The sequence below is a fragment of the Dermacentor andersoni genome, chromosome 10 (genome assembly GCF_023375885.2).
Source record: "Dermacentor andersoni chromosome 10, qqDerAnde1_hic_scaffold, whole genome shotgun sequence".
Lineage (NCBI taxonomy): Eukaryota > Metazoa > Arthropoda > Arachnida > Ixodida > Ixodidae > Dermacentor > Dermacentor andersoni.
The window spans coordinates 14,744,252-14,762,299 of NC_092823.1; the positions used below are offsets into that span (position 1 = coordinate 14,744,252).

Here is an 18,048-nt window from a genome sequence, read left to right on the forward strand (position 1 = left end):
ATTTGGTATTTCTTTGGTGGGTTACGTGTTTTTGTTCGCTCTAGAAGTATCTTACTGTGATCTCGTAGCATAATTCTCTAATGTAAGAGCAATAGCAGCTGCACTCCTAGTAGGGCAAGTTAACTACCTCGATCGCGCCCCGTCTTACATCGGGCGTGATGCGCCTGCATAGTTACGCTTTTCTCAGCGCTTGAACATTCATAGATTTGCTTTTTTTTGTGCGTTCAGCGCGGCTTCTTGTAATACGGTCGCTCGCTAAGTTAAATGTGGTCGACCACTTTAGCGTCGCGTAGAAATACGACGACTGACTTTGCCACCTTTCGAAAGAACTGGCGCGGTATTGGTTCTCCCTGATGCGGTCGCGTGCTGCTGTTGCTGCTTGCCGGGCGCCTTTAGCATGTTTTCGGCTCGCTTTGTCTGTGCGTGTGTGCGCGCTCGCTTTGGGCTCGATTCGTGTGTGTGCGTGCGCTCAGCTCGCTTTGTGTGTGTGTGTGTGTGTGTGTGTGTGTGTGTGTGTGTGTGTGTGTGTGTGTGCATGCGTATGCGTGCGTGCGTCTTGCGCGCGCATACATGCCGGTTTGTATGGGCCGGCGTGCTTGCGTGTGTCTAGTGCGTACGTGTTTTGTGAGCGTGTTTCTTTGTGGGTCACTGTGTGTGCGTGCACGTGTTAGCGTGTCTGCCTGCATGTATGTGTGCTTGCTTGTGTTTATCAATGTGCGCGTGCGTGCTTTTGTGTCTGCGCTTTGAGAGTGCGTATATTTGTGTGCGCGCGAGTGCGTTTTGTGTGCGTGCGTATGTATTGCATAAGGCCGGTAGAGTTTTACTCGCAATAAAACTCTCCCAATTTGGTGCAGCGAGTGTTGCCGCCTGAAAGCCGAGTTTGGTTTCAAGCCAACCTGGACAACTGCTGTATGAGGCGCTGTTTCTCAGGAGGATCAGTGGGAAGGCGTCAGGTATACGCTTCCTCCTTTTTCCCGCCTCTGCCCTCATGAATCGATATCCTTGATTGTTATTCTAAAAGGAACGTTACATCCAGAGCACAAATAAATGATTAAGAAATCTGGTAGTGTGCTTCGCCATTACACTAATTCTAATCTTAAAGACGTGAATTTCCCATTAGCCCACATTTCCGTTGATGCATACAACCGCTGAAATTGTGAACAGCAGGTTATTCGAGACCCCCCGTCCTACGTATATAGCAATTGTCTTCAGGAGCTTTAATGAACTTTGAAAATTTGAAGTGTTGTTGCGCTTTAGAGGTATCATATGCAAGCTTTCGGTCTCTCCGGGTAGTGTGCATGCTCTTCGAGAGCTGTCGCCTATAGCCCTATTGAAATTCGTAACTACAGTTTGGAGCACTGGGGAAGCTAGAAGGCTTGTCCTGGATCTCGAGAAAGTGTTTAAGCTGGAAGTGTAAGTTGAGTTTAGGGTTGGTCACACGAAGGCTTTTTACGCCTTAGCAGTAGGAGTGTCAAAGGATAAAAAATGCAGTGTATCAAGCGTGGGAAGCTGCTTATGTGGTAGAGGCTTGTACGTGTGTGTGTGTGTGTGCGCGCGTGCATGCATGCGTGCGTGTGTGAATTCGCTCCTCACAAGGGAGTGTGTGTGTAAGTGAGCTACTTCTTTGCTGGTGCTATTTGCCAAAAATTGGCAAGAAAACACAATAACCAATATAACTTGATATAATAAGCTATGCAAAGCATGCTGGCACAGTAACGACAGCAGCATATGAGCATACAAACATGCAGCTGTGTGACAATCTTAATGCATGACTGCAACATCTGGAATGAAGCTTGCTTCTTTTTCAGTAAGCAGCGCAAAGTCCATATTTTTTGCTTTTCTCGTGCACACCAAAACGAGGCTCATTGCCAGTGACCTTGTTTTTCATTCTAATAGCATTTGTTTATCTTAGAGTGTTGTTTCTCGCAGGTCATGCAGATGATAGCATCAATTTCGCAATGCCCAGCCTTGGTGCCCTCCATCAAGAGCAAGCCACTTGCGTTCGCCTTCAGGCAGATGGTTGATGTCTTCTAGGAAGCAGTTGGGAAGACTACATTGTAAGTAGATATAGGTGTGTAGTTTAATATAGTAAGTCAAGTTATAATTTAAATCTCTGAGGCTCCTTGGCGGCCTAAGCTTGATATCATATGCAGTTGTGTGTGTTTTTAAATATTGCCGATTGTAGTGCATACTGCAGGTATGACTGCTGATCCAAAGCATACACTTGCATTTTCTTGATGGCCTTTCATATTGAGGATTTTCTTTGTGCAAGAATATTCACAGACGGGGGCATTCCAGCATGATATTCTTTAGTGCATTCAGTGCTAATTTCGTATGACCTTCCTGCTACCAATGTTTTTGCAGGAAAGGAATATTTCCTTACTCTATGCAATGAGCTTGTTATTTGCTCGTTGCATTACTCGTCTACCTTTAATTTAATCCCGTATAATTCTCAAACCTTAATATTTGAGCTGTTTTTATTTCAAATACAATTTTAAAATGCGCCGGATTGCAATCTAGACTGCAAGGGATTTGAATAAATTACAAGAAACTAGGACCTCTCATGGGTGTTAAAAAACATTCCCGCAGGCATTGCACCTATTTCTTGTACTGAGCTAGCTGCTCATGAAAATTGCAAGCATATGCCATTTCACACAGTTTTGCAGGATATAGCAGGCCTATCATTGTCACTAAGCACAACCTTTCCTCATTTGCATCATGAAAACCTGCCTCATGCTTAATCTGGGACAAGTCTTGAAAAATGAATGTTTCCTAATTTTGAAACTACACAAAGTATTGGTTGGGGCTTGGCAGTTTTCAGACAACTTGACCATGTTGAACCTAGCCATTACAAGACGAGAAAAAATACATGCACAGCACATGCTGTGGTCATTTTCCATGTGGCAAAATGTACTTTTAGGCGGGGGAGGGTGGGTAGCCAATTTACAACCATTGCGACTCATGCGGCTAGTGGCAACACAGGATGAGAAATGGTTGTGGCTCTTAGCTTCATTGAATATGTGAACACTTATATACAACCCTCCCCACGCCCCAAGTGAAGGGTAACCGTGCAATATATTTTGGGCGGTAAAGATGATTTTTTTAGGAGACAAGAAATTTCAGGCTCTAGTTGAGAGGCTACACAAAGGAGGGCCATGTATGTATTCGCAGAATAACATAAACTGCCTAGGAGGGGTATCACAGTTTAGAGCATGAAGTAGAAAGTAGGAGCATGACGAAGGATCATAAGTTTATTTAAACTTATGATCTTTGAGAATACTACTTGTCACCGTTTGCCAAGCTAACCCATTGAAAGAAAGGGGCCTGCTCTAAAAAAATAGTTAACACATGCTAAATTTTCAAGGAAAGTATGCCGAAATGTCAATTCTTACTAAATTAGTAAATAGGAAATAAGAAATTTTAGGATAAAGAAAGGGTCTAATAAACTGCATTGGGGAGTTGGAGATAGTTGGGCTTGATGCATGTATTGCAGGGCAAATGATAATGCCAGTGGGGGTTCCCTCATTTTCATTTTGTGTGCACTCTCTGTAAAACTACTCTTTGTCTCCTAGTGTAATAATGTTGTGTAAAAACAGCCATGTTTTAATGTCTTATGCATGTCAGTCTTAATGTGCCATATCCCGTAAGGTTCTCAGCTGCAGTACTTATAAAGTGTAATGCAGAGATATATGCCACATTTCATGTCAATTTTATATTAAGGTCACATACACACTCTTGGACAAATTTCTGTTGTTGAGAGATGTCATTGGTAGTGTCCTTAAATTTTATTCACTCTTATTTTCTATGGTGAAAAGGCTACTGTAAATCTATTTGCTTTTGCTGCTGTATGTGCCTTGTATTCACAGTGACATAGTGGTTTAGTGTTCACAGTAAATGCAATTCCTGAATTTGCAAAATAGAAATTTCTCCTACCTTTCACCGGTCTTGCCCAGTTGCCTGAGCTGTTCATTGTTCCCTGTCACATTAATTAAGCTTGTTACTTTCAGGAGCTTGTTGCCTTATCAAATTTTCCACAGTGCACATGTGTAATTGCACAGACTGAACTCTAATGATTCTCTTCTTATTTTGCTAATGCAGGATGCAAGATTCCAGCAATGCCATGCGCTGCATTTATTGGTCAAGATGCTCAGAGAATGGAGTCCCTGCACCTCGTGGTGAAACATGAACATCTTTTTTTCTTTTGGAAAGCTAAACGTCATTTGCTGTATCAATTGCATTCTTGCAGCTCAGATGTGTACTATATTTTTTCTAATTTTGAATCAATTAATATTCACTGTTCAGTATAAAAATGACGTACAGTGTGAAGGACAAGGACAGCGAGAGACGACATACACTGTGCTGACTTCCAACAATATTTTATTGCGTTGCCACATCGTGTGTTTACACACAAGAAGGGTCATGCGCAGAAAATGAAAGGCAGTCACAAGGGGTGTTCAACAGCAAGTCATTGTACTAAGAACATGGTCACTTAAAAAAATCACAATTTCTATCTGTGGACATACAAGACTTCACTAGGGGTCAGCGTGATAGAGGGGGCACTAACGCACACACTACCCATTTTTCTGGTGAAATAAGCTTCAATAATGTACTGGGTGAGCTGTGTCTCGCTAGAACTTGCGTATCTTCAAAGAGGGGCATGCAGCGGCAGTCCCGGCAATGAATGCCCAAGTGGCCTTGAACAGTGTTATGGACGCTATACTGCACTGTTAAACGATCATTTAGGCACCTGCCTGTCCGTCCAACATATTTACTGCCTCAAAACGGGAATATGGTAAACCACATTCGTTACACATATCGCAAAACGTTTTCTGTGCCCGACAGAGCAAGAACTCTGACACGATTTAGGCGCGTTTACACGCTTACAGAGCTTTGCCAGCTTTACCGGGGCTGAGAAAAGGACTGGGATTCCTGGAGGTTGCCAAATCTTTTTTTAGCCTATCGGAGACATCATGCACATACGGTAGCACTGCGAACCAGTCTTTCAACCGGCTGGTTCCTTGACTGAGTGCGCTCATCACGTTTTGTGCCCTTCAGAAGCTGTTCCGCTATGGCTGAAATTAAGGCCAAAGGGTAGCCAACCCAAGAAAGGCGATCAACCTGTGCAGCAAGACTATCTTGCATTTCATGTGAGCAAGATTTATTCAGGCTGTTAACGAGGCAAATATTTACAATACCTCGTTTAACAAGCTTTGAATGTGCAGAGTTAAAGGGCAAGAGTGACTTCTTACTTCTCGGTTCAAAGCACTAGCCCACCTGTTTATTTGTAAGGCACTGCCTGAGATCAAGAAAGTGCAAAGAATCATCAGTGGGGACCTCATTTGTTAGTTCTAGAGGCTGCAGCTCTTAAAGATCTCCAAGTCTCCCAAGCAGCAGGCTCAAAAGCATGATCAGTGCAATCAATAAATACCAGGTAGTCGTCCACAAACCTGCACACTTTGACAACGGGAGATGCATCTAGGTGACCTTGAATATTTCAATCATGATTAGCTAGATAAATATCGCTCAGTGGCAGCGCCAGGCATGATCCTGCACAATATACAAATGAATGGTGTTTGTATAGGATCATGCCTGGCGCCGCCACTATGTTATATTTATCTAGCTCATCATGATTGCAATATTGAAGGTCACCTAGATGCGACTCCTGTCAAAGTGTGCAGGTTTGTGAATGACTACGTGGTATTCATTGATTGCACTGATCACGCTTTCGAGCCTGCTGCTTCGGGAGTCTTGGAGATGTTTAAGAAAGCCTCTACGACTAACGCATGAGGTCCCCATTGATGATTCCTCGCGCTTTGTAGATCTCAGGCTGGTGCTTCGATCTGAGAAGTAAGAAGTCACTCTTGCCCTTTAACTCTGCACACTCAAAGCTCGTTAAATGAGGTATTAAAAGTTTTCCCTCGTTAACAGCCTCAATAAATCTTGTTCACACGAGATGCAACATAGTCTTGCTGCACAGGTTGATCACCTTTCTAGGGTTGACTACCCTTTGGCCTTAACTTCAGCCATAGTGGAACAGCTTCTGAGGGGCACAAACCGTGATGAGCCCGCTCAGTCAAGGAACCAGCCGGTTGAAAGACATAGGTTCGCAGTGCCACCGTATGTGCATGATGTCTCCGATAGGCTAAAAAAGATTCGGCAACCTCCAGGAATCGCAGGCTTTTTCTCAACCCCGGAAAAGCTGGCAAAGCTCTGTAAGTGTGTAAACGCGCCCAAATCACGTCAGAGTTTTTGCTCTGTCGGGCACAGAAAACATTTTGCGATATGTGCAATGAATTTGGTTTACCATATTCCCCTATTTTGAGGCAGTAAATATGTTGGACGGACAGGCAGGTGCCTAAACAATCGTTTAAGAGAGCACTATAACGTCCATAACACTGTTCAAGGCCACTTGGGCAGTTATGCTTACATCCACTTTCCAAACTTCATAATGCTTTGCGATTACATTACCGTACAAAGTAACAGGTGTCTTGTGCATTTGCTCTGCATTTCAATTACTCCCCTAATTCACCTTTGCAATGTCCCTTTTTTTGCAAGGCATCAAAACTTGAATTTTCGTTCATTGAGCCTTATACTGAAAATTTATTCCTTTATGTGGCCCAAAACACTGCGAGGTCAACTCAGGCTCTTTCAGTGCTGCTATACATAGTTTCTTCTCTAATAACAGATTTGATCAATACATATATTTTATATACCTTTGTTGGAAATGTACATGTTCTTGTACTTTCTGATGTGTTTGGTGATTGTGCATGTTTATATTTCATGTGATTTATGTATATATTGTACTCTGTATTGGAGCATGCAATAAATATATTTACATTTTTCTGGAAAATGCCATATATCGTACCAGTCTATGTTGAATCTTATGTGGACCTGGAAAACGTGATAACCGTTGGTATTGATATACATGCTCAAAAGTGACATTTGCTAGGTTGTATATGTGCAGCGAAGACAGGTTTTGCAATATACACCGTGAATTACTAATATGTAATGTGATCCACACGTGCCCATCGAAGCTTCAAGGCCGGCTGTTCGACAGTGCGTTTGGTAGCCGAACTTGAACCTTCTGGCACACGCGAGAGTTACGCGCGGATTGCTGTACATAGTAGTAATTGAAGGCGTGTACTGCCGAACCTGCCTTCCATACACACTAGCAATGAAAGGGTGTACACCCTTCCAACACCCACATAGATGGGTGTTAATATGGACTTGCACCCCTACACCCTAAATTTGTTTTGCTGGACACCCTTCCTTTAGGGTGCTATAACTGCACCCCAACTGTAGGGTGTAGACAACAGCACCCTTAGGGTGTTCGTCTGCCGACAAACTGATTTACACCCTTAAGGGTGTTAAAATGTTTAGTGTGTGCTCACGTTGTTGCCCCACGCCCATTTTGACGAGGATTGGCGTCGTACTGCCTGCGGAACGATGTCCTGTGCTGAAAAATTTTGAGAACAGCAAGGAAACGTTCCTTCTCCTCGTTCCGGCGGCGCTGCGCGAGGAAAGTTTTGCAGTCGTGTCACGACGATCCCTGTGCCGGCCACTTAGGCTTCGCGAGGACATTAGCGCGAATCCGGCACAAATACACCTCTATACGGCCACACCTCTTTTTATCGGTTCAGCACTATGTGCGAACGTGCCTTGAATATCAGATGCGTAAAGTCTAACCTGTGATGCCTGCCGGCCTCCTTCAGTCTTGGGATCCGCCTCCGGTGCCATTCCAGCTAATGGGCATGGACCTTCTTAGTCCGTTCCCCACGTCTTCTTTGCAAAACAAGTGGATAATCGTGGCAACTGACTATTTAACCCGCTGTGTGGAGACGAAAGCGGGGCCGCGGCGAACTGCTACTGAAGTCGCCAGCTTCTTCGTCGAGAGCATCGTGCTCCGTCATGGTGCACCCACTGTATTGATTACTGACCACGGTGGAGCGTTTAAAGCGGAGGTATTGCAACAATTCGTCACGCGGACAAGTTGTTATCTCCAAACCAACGACTTAACAGAGCGCCTACACAGAACATTGGCCTACATGCTATTCATGTACATTGATGTGAAACACAAAATATGGGACGAAATTTTGTCATACGTGACGTTTTCTTACAATACCGCTGTGCAGGAGTGCTCAAAGCGCATGATTATTCCGTCGAAAACGCTTCTCGCTTCCGTCATGTGCAGCGTACAAGGCGTTGTCTGCTTCATTACCTAGGATGCGTGTACCCGGAAAACGGACATCGTAAGTTGGCGCCAACGCGCTTGATTTCTACCTCGAGGCAAAGTACGCGACAACCAGCGGTGATGAGCACACGTTCCAGGCCGCGTTATCGCTATCTCGCGAAACGCAAGTGACTCAGCCCAACTCGCCTGCCTGAGAAAGGGCCGAATATCACCGATACTGTTGCGCGCACCAGAGATGTCCACTAGTATGACGCGAGCGCCGGCGCTGCCATCTCTTTTATTGCGAAAGCAATACTGCTCGTACTTTCGGCCCATCGGTGGTCGTGGCGCCTCCTTACACAGCTGCCCGTCAAGTGAGCGTTTGACGTCACGCCAGACCGAGAGACGGGGACCCAGCTCGCGGCATCGATGGTGGAGGCGAAGCCTTGCGCGCCGCTCCTGCGGCGCTACCGAGAGAGGGCGTTCGGTGGTGTGACGTCACGCTAGGAGGATAAATGGGGCTACAGCTCGGCTCCTCGCAGTGGTCGGCGCGCTGCCTTGCGCTATGTCGGATGGTGTATAGCCATAGGTTTAACAAAGGCCAACCGTGTCCACACCATCAGCCGAACCAAGGCGCAGCCAATGGTATTGCTTTCGCAATCTTCCAGGCTTAACCAAGATAAGCCTTCAGCCAATTATTTTCAGTTCGCTGGTTATTCGTACCGCAGGACGAAACTTCAAGGCGCCGCCTTGTGTACATTCCTTTCTATAAATTAAAAAGACGCCGTTATCATAAGCTTTGATTGTGCGAAAAGGCATTATCCTTGATTAAAATACAAATGCAGCAGTGAAAAGTGGACAACGCTGCAGAAGGTTTGCCATGTTCAACCAATATTGTTTCGTATAAATGCGTTCTTTTAAAAGATGATGCCCCAAAACACAAATGCCAACACCACCCGAGAGCGATGCAAGTACTATGAGCCCGCGTTATGAACAAAAGATTTTCATGCCGCCAAACGACGGGGAAAATAGTAATATAATATAATACTATAAGTATATTTTCCAGGTACAACTGGAGGATTTTCTGGCAAAAAGTTGCATGAGACTAGGTTGAGAAAACCCCTACAAGCAGTAGCACACGAGTAGTACAGAAATCAGGCACACATACAATAGTTACAGTCAATAGAGAGAAAAGATTCACCAGTTATACATAAAGTCTAATAATCTTTGCACAAAAACTTAAACAATAAAATAAAAAATAGAGACGCTCAAGTGGTCATACAAATGTTCAGAATTAAATAATAGGAATAATCAAGCTAAACATAAAAAAGACATAAAATCACATTTCAACAAATATTTCCGCAGCTAAGATTTGGCGTACCTTATGTGTGTTTATACGTCTTTAGAACATTTCGCAGGTTGAAAGACAACATTTGTAATTAATAGTTAGTGCGAAAACGTGGTATATTCCATGTATTGATAGTTCTTGTGTGTATGTTAGCATGATGCATGTCCAAAGATGCTAGAGTGGAATAAAAATCGGCAGTGCATGCCGTCGAAAAATGCATTTTTTGTAACAACTTAAAGTGATACAAATGGTGGAGCCGGACAATGTTAAGTGCTCCAAAAGCATACTTGGGTGTAGTTGTACTATCAATATTGCTACGCAACAGTATTTCCAATGACGAAGGGGCGAGCAGTGAGAAGACGACGACGACGATTGGAGGCTAGCGCGGGCTATTGCCTCTTGGCCAAGTGCGGCGTATTACGTCGTAAATATACTTGTATACAGCTTTTCATCTGCGTCTTCTTACGTAACATATCTAGTGGAGGTGGACGTTCCCTGTACCTCGTCACGGAGCTTCGCCGTGGACGGCACGTCGAGCCTTCCTACATGGCTCCCGGTGATGACAACTCGACTCAGCTGCCTCCGACACCTGCTCCCACTTCGACGACCTGCATCACTCTCCCCGCTCCTCGTAATCTTGACGTATTCTCGGGCAAAGATGGGGAAGACGTCGAGGACTGGATCAGCCTGTACGAACACGTCAGCCGCATTAACCGGTGGGACCCCACTATCATGCTCGTCAACGTAGTCTTTTTACCTCGGTGGCACACCTCGAGTTTGGTTTCGGACGCACGACGATGAGCTCACCAGTTGGGATTCCCTTAAGGAAAAGCTCCGAGACTTCTTCGGCAACCCCTACGGTCACCAACTTGCCACGCAGAGGCGCTTTCCGGCCGTGTGCAGACGTCAACAGAGCCCTATGTCACGTACATTCAGGACGTCTTGGCTCTGTGCCGCAAAGTTGACGCACACATGACTGAGTCAGACAAGGTTTCCCACATCCTCAAAGGCATTGCCGATGACGCCTTCAACTTGCTCGTATTCAACAACGTTGCGACGGTGGATGCAGTTATAAAAGAGTGCCGCCGCCAGGAACTCGCTAAAAGCCGACGTATCGACCAGCAATTTGCCCGTCTGACCAACCCCCCCCCCCCCCCCCCCCAAGCGACATCTTCCTGTGCCGACGCTCCTCGTCCCAACAACACTGGCGATATTACAAGGATGGTCCGGCGAGAGATCAAGGCCACCTATCCGGCTGTCTTGGACTCCAGCCCCACCAACGCACCTGCAGTCACGCTTTCCCTGATCCAGGCAGTTGTCCGCCAGGAATTTGCAAACATGGGCCTTGTGGGGTCATGGGGTCTCACAGGAGTACCGACCACCGCGGGTTCGAGCTTAGCGAGCCACAGGGCCGCGTCAGCCGTCAGCCTCTAGCGCCGCTGCGCGCGATCTCAAGCCACGAGGGGCTACCGAGCGACGCATGCAAGAACACAGTATTGCCCTAAATTGACGGAAACCGTTTATTGTCTTCAACGGCACCCAACACTGCACGAACGGCGGGGAACCAAAGGGGTCCCGCACCAAGGGCGAAAAATACAGTTAGGGGCGCCTGTAGCACGTCGCTGCGAGAGCACAGGTTCAAGCTGGGACGCGCCGCTAGGAAATGTCCCGGCGGCTATGCTACTTGCTCTCGCGATAACCGATGGGCCAACTCGCGAGAGCTCGGTCAATCTCCTTCGGCTTGGGCCTTCGATGAGTGCGGCTCGGCGTGGTACGACCTCGTGCGAGCACTAGGCACCCGTTCTTCGGCTTAGCGTCGGGATAGGAACAACTCGAGGTACGCGCTGCCCGCACGGGCAAAGGCACCGGGCGTGAGCTCAGTCCTAGTCACAAAGGTGTCGGCGGACGAGAGGAAGCATGCACATGTACGTACCGGGCGCTGTCCCAAGGAGCAAGAGAGTCGCTACCGTCACGGCAGTAGCCACCAGGGGCCGCTCTGTAACGTCACTAGCTCCGCCCTCACCGCGAACCACCGCGAGTGGAGCGCCACCTCCAAAACTGGTTCGGATGTGAGAACCAATGTGGCTTTAAGGATTGCAGAACAAGGTGAAATGTGCCCGGGCAATGGCGCGTCGAATTCCCCAAATCCCCACAGTCTTCACACCGTCTGCTCGGCCCATCACCCTGATACCCAACCGGCTTCTTCGATTCCGCTCCGTCCCGCATCTTCTACCCACCACGTTTCCGCAACCCATCTGAATGACGCACTGCTGACGACAAGCCCCTCTGTTTTCACTGCCGTCGAATCGGGCACATTTCTCGGCACTGTCGCAGTCGCTGGACTTAGCCGACCCGGTCTGCTTATACTGCCTACTCTTGCCCCTCAGGAGGCCTTTCTCGTCCCTATGCGGAGCGCTCCGATAATGCCGCCACTGATTCTCCTGCGGCGAACCGCTCCTGTTCTCGTTCACCTTCGCCCCAACGACGATAATCTCGCTCTCCCCAGTCCCGTCGCTCCTTTTCGCCGACTCCCTTCGGACGCCGCTCCCAGCCGGAAAACTAGATGATGCAGCGCCTCGAGGTGATGCTGCATTGCTCCCTGCGCCGCGAAATCCTCTAGTGACGTTGCCCACTCATCTGAACCTTCTTGACGTGCAAGTCGACGGTGTTCCTGTATCAGCTCTTATAGACACTGGGGCGCATTTGTCGGTAATGAGCGCGGACGTTCGTACCCGCCTGACGAAAATAATCACGCCCGCCACGACGCCTGTTGTCCGTGTCGCCGATGGCGGAACAGCCCCCGTAATTGGTATTTGTACCGCCCGCTTCTCCTTCGCCGATCGCTCCACAATCGTGCTATTCATAGTCATCGTCCACTGTCCCCACTACATCATCCTCGGCTTAGACTTCCTCTCCGCACATTCTCCTCTCATCGATTGTTCCGCCAGTCCTCTCCGCCTTGACCTGCCTGTTGTGGATCCCGCTGAACCACACCCCAGTCGCCTCAGTTCCGTCGACTTCGTTCACTTGCCACCTTCGGCACTGACTTACGTTGTCTTAGTGTCATCCCCACCAGTGCACGATGGTCGCTACATCGCGGCTCCTACGCAAGACGTCCTACTTACACACGGGATCACAGTACCTCATACCGTTTAATCTATTACGGCGAATTGCGCCTGCCTGTCAGTGGTCAATTTCGGCTTGACGACGCAAGTGCTGCCACGCGGCATATCTCTGGCCCGGCTTTGCTCATTCGAGGATAACTCAATAGCGTCTGATGTAGTAGACAACAATTCAGCCGATCCTCCTCTACCATCGGAGTCGGCAACGTGTACCATCGCCGACTTACAGAAAATGATTGCACCCGACATGCCGTCCGAGCACGCTCGCAAGCTCTACCGCGTTCTTTTAGCGATCGTCCTTTGGCCCAAACTACAGCTGTTAAACATCGCATTAATACCGACGATGCCCCTCCTATTCCTCTCCGCCCGTATCGAGTGTCACCGGCTGAGCGTCAAGTTATTCACGCAGAAGTTCGCAAAATGCTTGCCAAGAACATTATAGAACCGTCATGTAGTCCATGGGCGTCACCTGTGGTACTGCTAAAAAAAGGTGGCTCACGGCGCTTTTGCGTGGATTATCGGCACCTTAACAGGGTTACCAAAAAGGACGTGTATCCCCTACCTCGGATTGATGACGTCCTTGACTGCCTCCACGGAGCTCGCTACTTCTCCTCTATTGACCTTCGCTCCAGCTACTGGCAGATTGCCGTGGACGATCTCTACCGCGAGAAGACTGCTTTTGTAAGACCCGACGGTCTTTATCAATTGAAACTGATGCCGTTCGGTCTATGTAACGCCCCTGCCACTTTTGAACGCATGATGTACTCCCTTCTTCACAGTTTCAAATGGTCCACGTGCCTGTGCTACTAGGACGACGTTATAAAAGTCTCCCCAACGTTCGCTACGCACCTCGAGCGCCTCTCGGCAGTCCTGGATGTTTTTCGTCCAGCCGGTCTGCAACTAAACGCATCGAAGTGCCAATTCCGCCGTCGCCAGATTACCGTCCTTGGGCATCTCGTTGACGCGAACGGAGTTCAACCGGACCCAGGCAAGATCCACGCTGTTACGCACTTCCCTGTTCCGGAGTGTGTCAAGGATGTCTGCAGCTTCATCGACCTTTGTTCGTACTTCCGCCATTTCGTGAAAAATGTCGCGGCCATAGCACGACCACTAACCGAGCTTTTAAAGAAAGACGACCCTTACCAGTGGGGCGATAACGAGGCCTCTACATCCTCGCATCTAATCGACCCTCTCACAACGCCTCCCGTTCTGGCCCATTTCGATCCTTCTGCGCCTACCGAAGTCCGTAGTGATGCCAGCGGTCACGGAATTGGCGCAGTACTGGCGCAGAGCCAGCGCGGCAACGACAGTGTTATCGCTTACGCCAGCAGGCTCCTCTCACCCTCGGAGCGCAACTATTCTATCACTGAGCGTGAGTGTCTGGCCCTAGTTTGGGCAGTTGCGAAGTTCCGCCCATACTTATATGGCCGACCATTTTCCGTTGTCACAGACCATCACGCGCTTTGCTGGTTATGCTCACTGAAAGATCCTACAGGAAGACTTGGTCACTGGGCCCTATGCCTTCAATAATATTCGTATACTGTCACCTACAAATCTCGCCGACTACAAAAGGACACCGACTGCCATTCTCGCTACCCGGTAGACGAGCCTGACGAAGCCGGCAGTAGTACCGCCAAGGCATTTTCTGTGTGTCTGCCTTCGCTAACATCGCCGATGAGCAGTACCGAGACCTATCGCTGCGAGCGCTCATCGAGCGTCTGCCCTCTACACCTACCGACGCATCCGTTCGCTGATATGTCCTCCAGGTCGGCATTCCGTACCGAAGGAACTTCCTCCCTAACGGATCTGATCTAGTTCTAGTCGTGCCAAAACATCTGCGACAGACTGTGCTCTTTGAGATTCATGACGCACCCACTGCAGGACATCTTGGGGTAACCCGCACGTACGACCGCGTTCGCCGGCGCTTCTATTGGCCTGGTCTCGCTCGCTCCGTCCGACGCTATGTTGCTGCCTGTGATCCCTGCCAGCGTCGAAAAACACCTCAGGTGCTACCTGCCGGTCATCTCCAGCCGATCACCGTCCCTGTAGAACCGTTCTTTCGTGTTGGATTAGACCTGCTCGGTCCCTTTCCCACATCATCCTCTGGGAACAAATGGGCAGCCGTCGCGACTGATTACGCCACCCGATACGCTATCAATCGGGCTCTCCCTACCGGCTGCGCCACTGACGTCACGGACTTTCTCTTGCGTGACATTATCTTGCTTCATTGCGCCCCGCGCCAGCTGCTTACTGACCGTGGTCGAAACTTCCTCTCGAAAGTTATCGCTGACATTGTGCGTTCCTGCTCCATTCAACACAAACTGACTACCTCATACCATCCTCAAACCAATGGCCTGACGGAGCGGTTAAACCGTACTCTTACCGATATGCTGTCCAAGTGCGTTTCCAAGGACCGCCACGACTGGGACATTGCCCTTCCTTAAGTCACATTTGCGTATAATTCTTACCGGCATGACACCGCCGGATTTTCTCCATTTTATCTACTCTATGGTCGCGAACCGACCTTGCCCCTTGACATGGCACATCCTCCTGCCGCGATCCCAACAAGTGAGTATGCGTGCGACGCCATCGCACTCGCCGATCATGCACGCTAGCTTGCCCATGCTCGACTGACGGACTCGCAAACCACTTAGCAGCGTCAGTACAACGCCCGCCACCGTGACGTAAAGTTTTCGCCTGGTGCGCTCGTGCTCCTGTGGTCGCCCTTTCGTCACGTCGGACCTTCAGAAAAGCTCTTTTCGCGATACACAGAGCCCTACTGCGTGCTGCGCCAGATGACGCCTGTGACATACGAAATTGCTCTTGTGAGCTCAACCTCGTCGTCTACTTTGGCATCTAGTGATGTCGTGCACGTCAGTAGGCTCAAGGCCTACTACACTGCTTGCGAGTCCGGCATTTAGTCGCTCCGCGATGGCGCTTTTGCCGCCGGGGGTAGCGCTAGGGAACACTATTTCCAATGACGAAGAGGCGAGCAGTGAGAAGACGACAACAACAATTGGAGGCTAGCGCGTGCTGTTGTCTCTTGGCCAAGTGCGGCGTATTGCGTTGTAAATATACCTGTATATAGCTTTTCATCTGCGTCTCCTTACATAACAATATTGTCGATTATTCGAACAATTTCCTTTTGTAGTAAGAGAGCGTCATCTATGTTTGTTTTGGTCATTGTCATCATCATCATCAGCATGGTTACGCCCACTGCAGGATAAGGCCTCTCCCATACTTCTTCTACTACCCCGGTCATGTACTAATTGTGACCTTGTCGTCCGTGCAAAATTCTTAATCTGATCCGCCCACCTAACCTTCTGCCGCCCCCTGCTACGCTTCCCTTCCTTTGGAATCCAGTCCGTAACCCTTAATGACCATTGGTTATCTTCCCTCCTCATTACATCTCCTGCCCATGCCCAGATCTTTTTCTTGATTTCAACTAAGATGTCATTAACTCGCGTTTGTTCCCTCACCCAATCTACTCTGTTCTTATCCCTTAACGTTACACCCATCATTCTTTATCTAGCTCGTTGCGTCGTCCTCAATTTAAGTAGAACCCTTTTCGAGCCTCCAGATTTCTGCCCCGTAGGTGAGTACTGGTAATACACAGCTATCATGCACTTTTCTCTTGAGGGATAATAGCAACTTGCTGTTCATGATCTAGGAATGCCTGCCAAACGCACCCCAGCCCATGCTTGTTCTTCTGATTATTTCTGTCTCATGATCCGGATCCGCCGTCACTATCTGCCCTAAGTAGATGTATTACCTTACCCCTTCCAGTGACTAGCTACCTATTGTAAATTGCTTTTCTCTTCCGAGGCTATTAAACATTAATTTCGGTTTCTGCAGATTAATTTTTACACCCACTCTACTGCTTTGCCTCTCCAGGTCAGTGAGCACGCACTGCAATTGGTCCGCTGAGTTACTAAGCAAGCATAGAACAGTTTACACGCTTTGGAGTCCCCCTTCTAATAACGCGCGTGCCGTTCGTTACTGGAAAGTTCCGGGCTCGCAGCGTTAAAGAAAGGAAACGCATTAAGGCAGATGGCGATTATCGCTGTGTGGCAGAAGGGGCACGCCAAAGGGTGTAAACTGTTCTTAGAGTGTAATATTCGTTGACCCTATACATTGCTGCAATAAGGAAGGTTTAAATTAAAGTTAGTTGCTTGCCTGGTGTTTGCACGTGGGATGTTAAATATGGTGTTGGGTAAGGGAAAGTTGGTGTTGAGTATTTTGTGAACTAAACAAGGGATCTTATAATTTCTTAACGCCGTGAAAGACATACTGTTTATCCTGTAATCCTGCTGCATCTCTTACTATTTTCCATATTTGCCTTCCATTGCCATTTAGTCGTTTAATCAAGTTCGTATAAGAGACCTTCTTAGATTTGCGAATTAGCATAACTGATTTGTTTCAAAAAAATGTAAACTGGCTTTTGTAGTAGTTGTTAGTTTTGTTATGTTTTAATTTATTGTAATAGTAGTCTTTCGTTTTCAGTAAGGCAAGTATGGACTCATTGATCCACGGACATATGGCGTAATCATAGGTGTTTCGTGAAGCGTACCGCGATTCTTCTATCGCATTTGTAATGCAGTCAATAACGTTTTGACATTCCGCGTGAACGTTGTCATTGTAGAGGTTATCGAAATTTTTAGTGACTAAGATGCTGCGTACACATGGATAGTTAAGCCTTGTCGAATATTTGTGGTGCGTTTGGCGAAAAGAATGCAAACAATCCCGAGGCAGAAACAAAAATGTTGGACAATGATCAGCAATTGTGGTGTCATAAACACCTGCCCGTACATCGATATCAATATTGCACAAAATATGATCGATGAGAGTTGAAGACATGTTGTAAACACGAGTAGGTGATGAAATCGCATTTTTAAGGTTAAAGGACTGCAGAAAAGATACATACTCATAGCAGTCATCTCTAGACAAGTCGATGTTCGTGTCCCCACAAATGATAATTGGATTGCGGAAAGGTATTACAGGGTCAATAACAGTTTCCATCACAGAGATGAAATCATTAATACATGGGTTAGGAGGACGGTAAACTACGCCTATAACAACACCACATTCAAGTTTCACAAAAAGGGTTTCGGCACTTTGGTTGCTGTACAAACTGTTAACTAGGCGTTGAAACCCGAGCCTGTGGCTTATAAAAAGCGCGGCGCCACCACCACGTGCTGTACTTTCTCTAGGTTGCGATAGCATCGTGTATCCAGGTATTGTTATTTTTCATCCCTTCTGAGCCATGTTTCTGTTATCGCGATGATGTCGTAAGAAAACGAGTGTTACGATATGTAGGTTAAAAATACGTCTAGATTTCTGGTAATACCACGGATGTTGCAGTGGACTAAGACAAGAAATCATGTCCTTTTCATGTTTCTTATATATCA

General features: G+C 47.7%; 1 long non-coding RNA gene across 1 annotated transcript; it reads left to right on the forward strand.

Annotated features, from left to right (window-relative positions):
• Window positions 1-554: 554 nt before the first annotated feature.
• Window positions 555-4,360, forward strand: LOC140213651 (uncharacterized). Its single transcript, XR_011890572.1, has 3 exons — window positions 555-953; window positions 1,930-2,057; window positions 4,099-4,360. It is a non-coding gene; the product is annotated as an uncharacterized lncRNA (long non-coding RNA).
• Window positions 4,361-18,048: the final 13,688 nt, after the last annotated feature.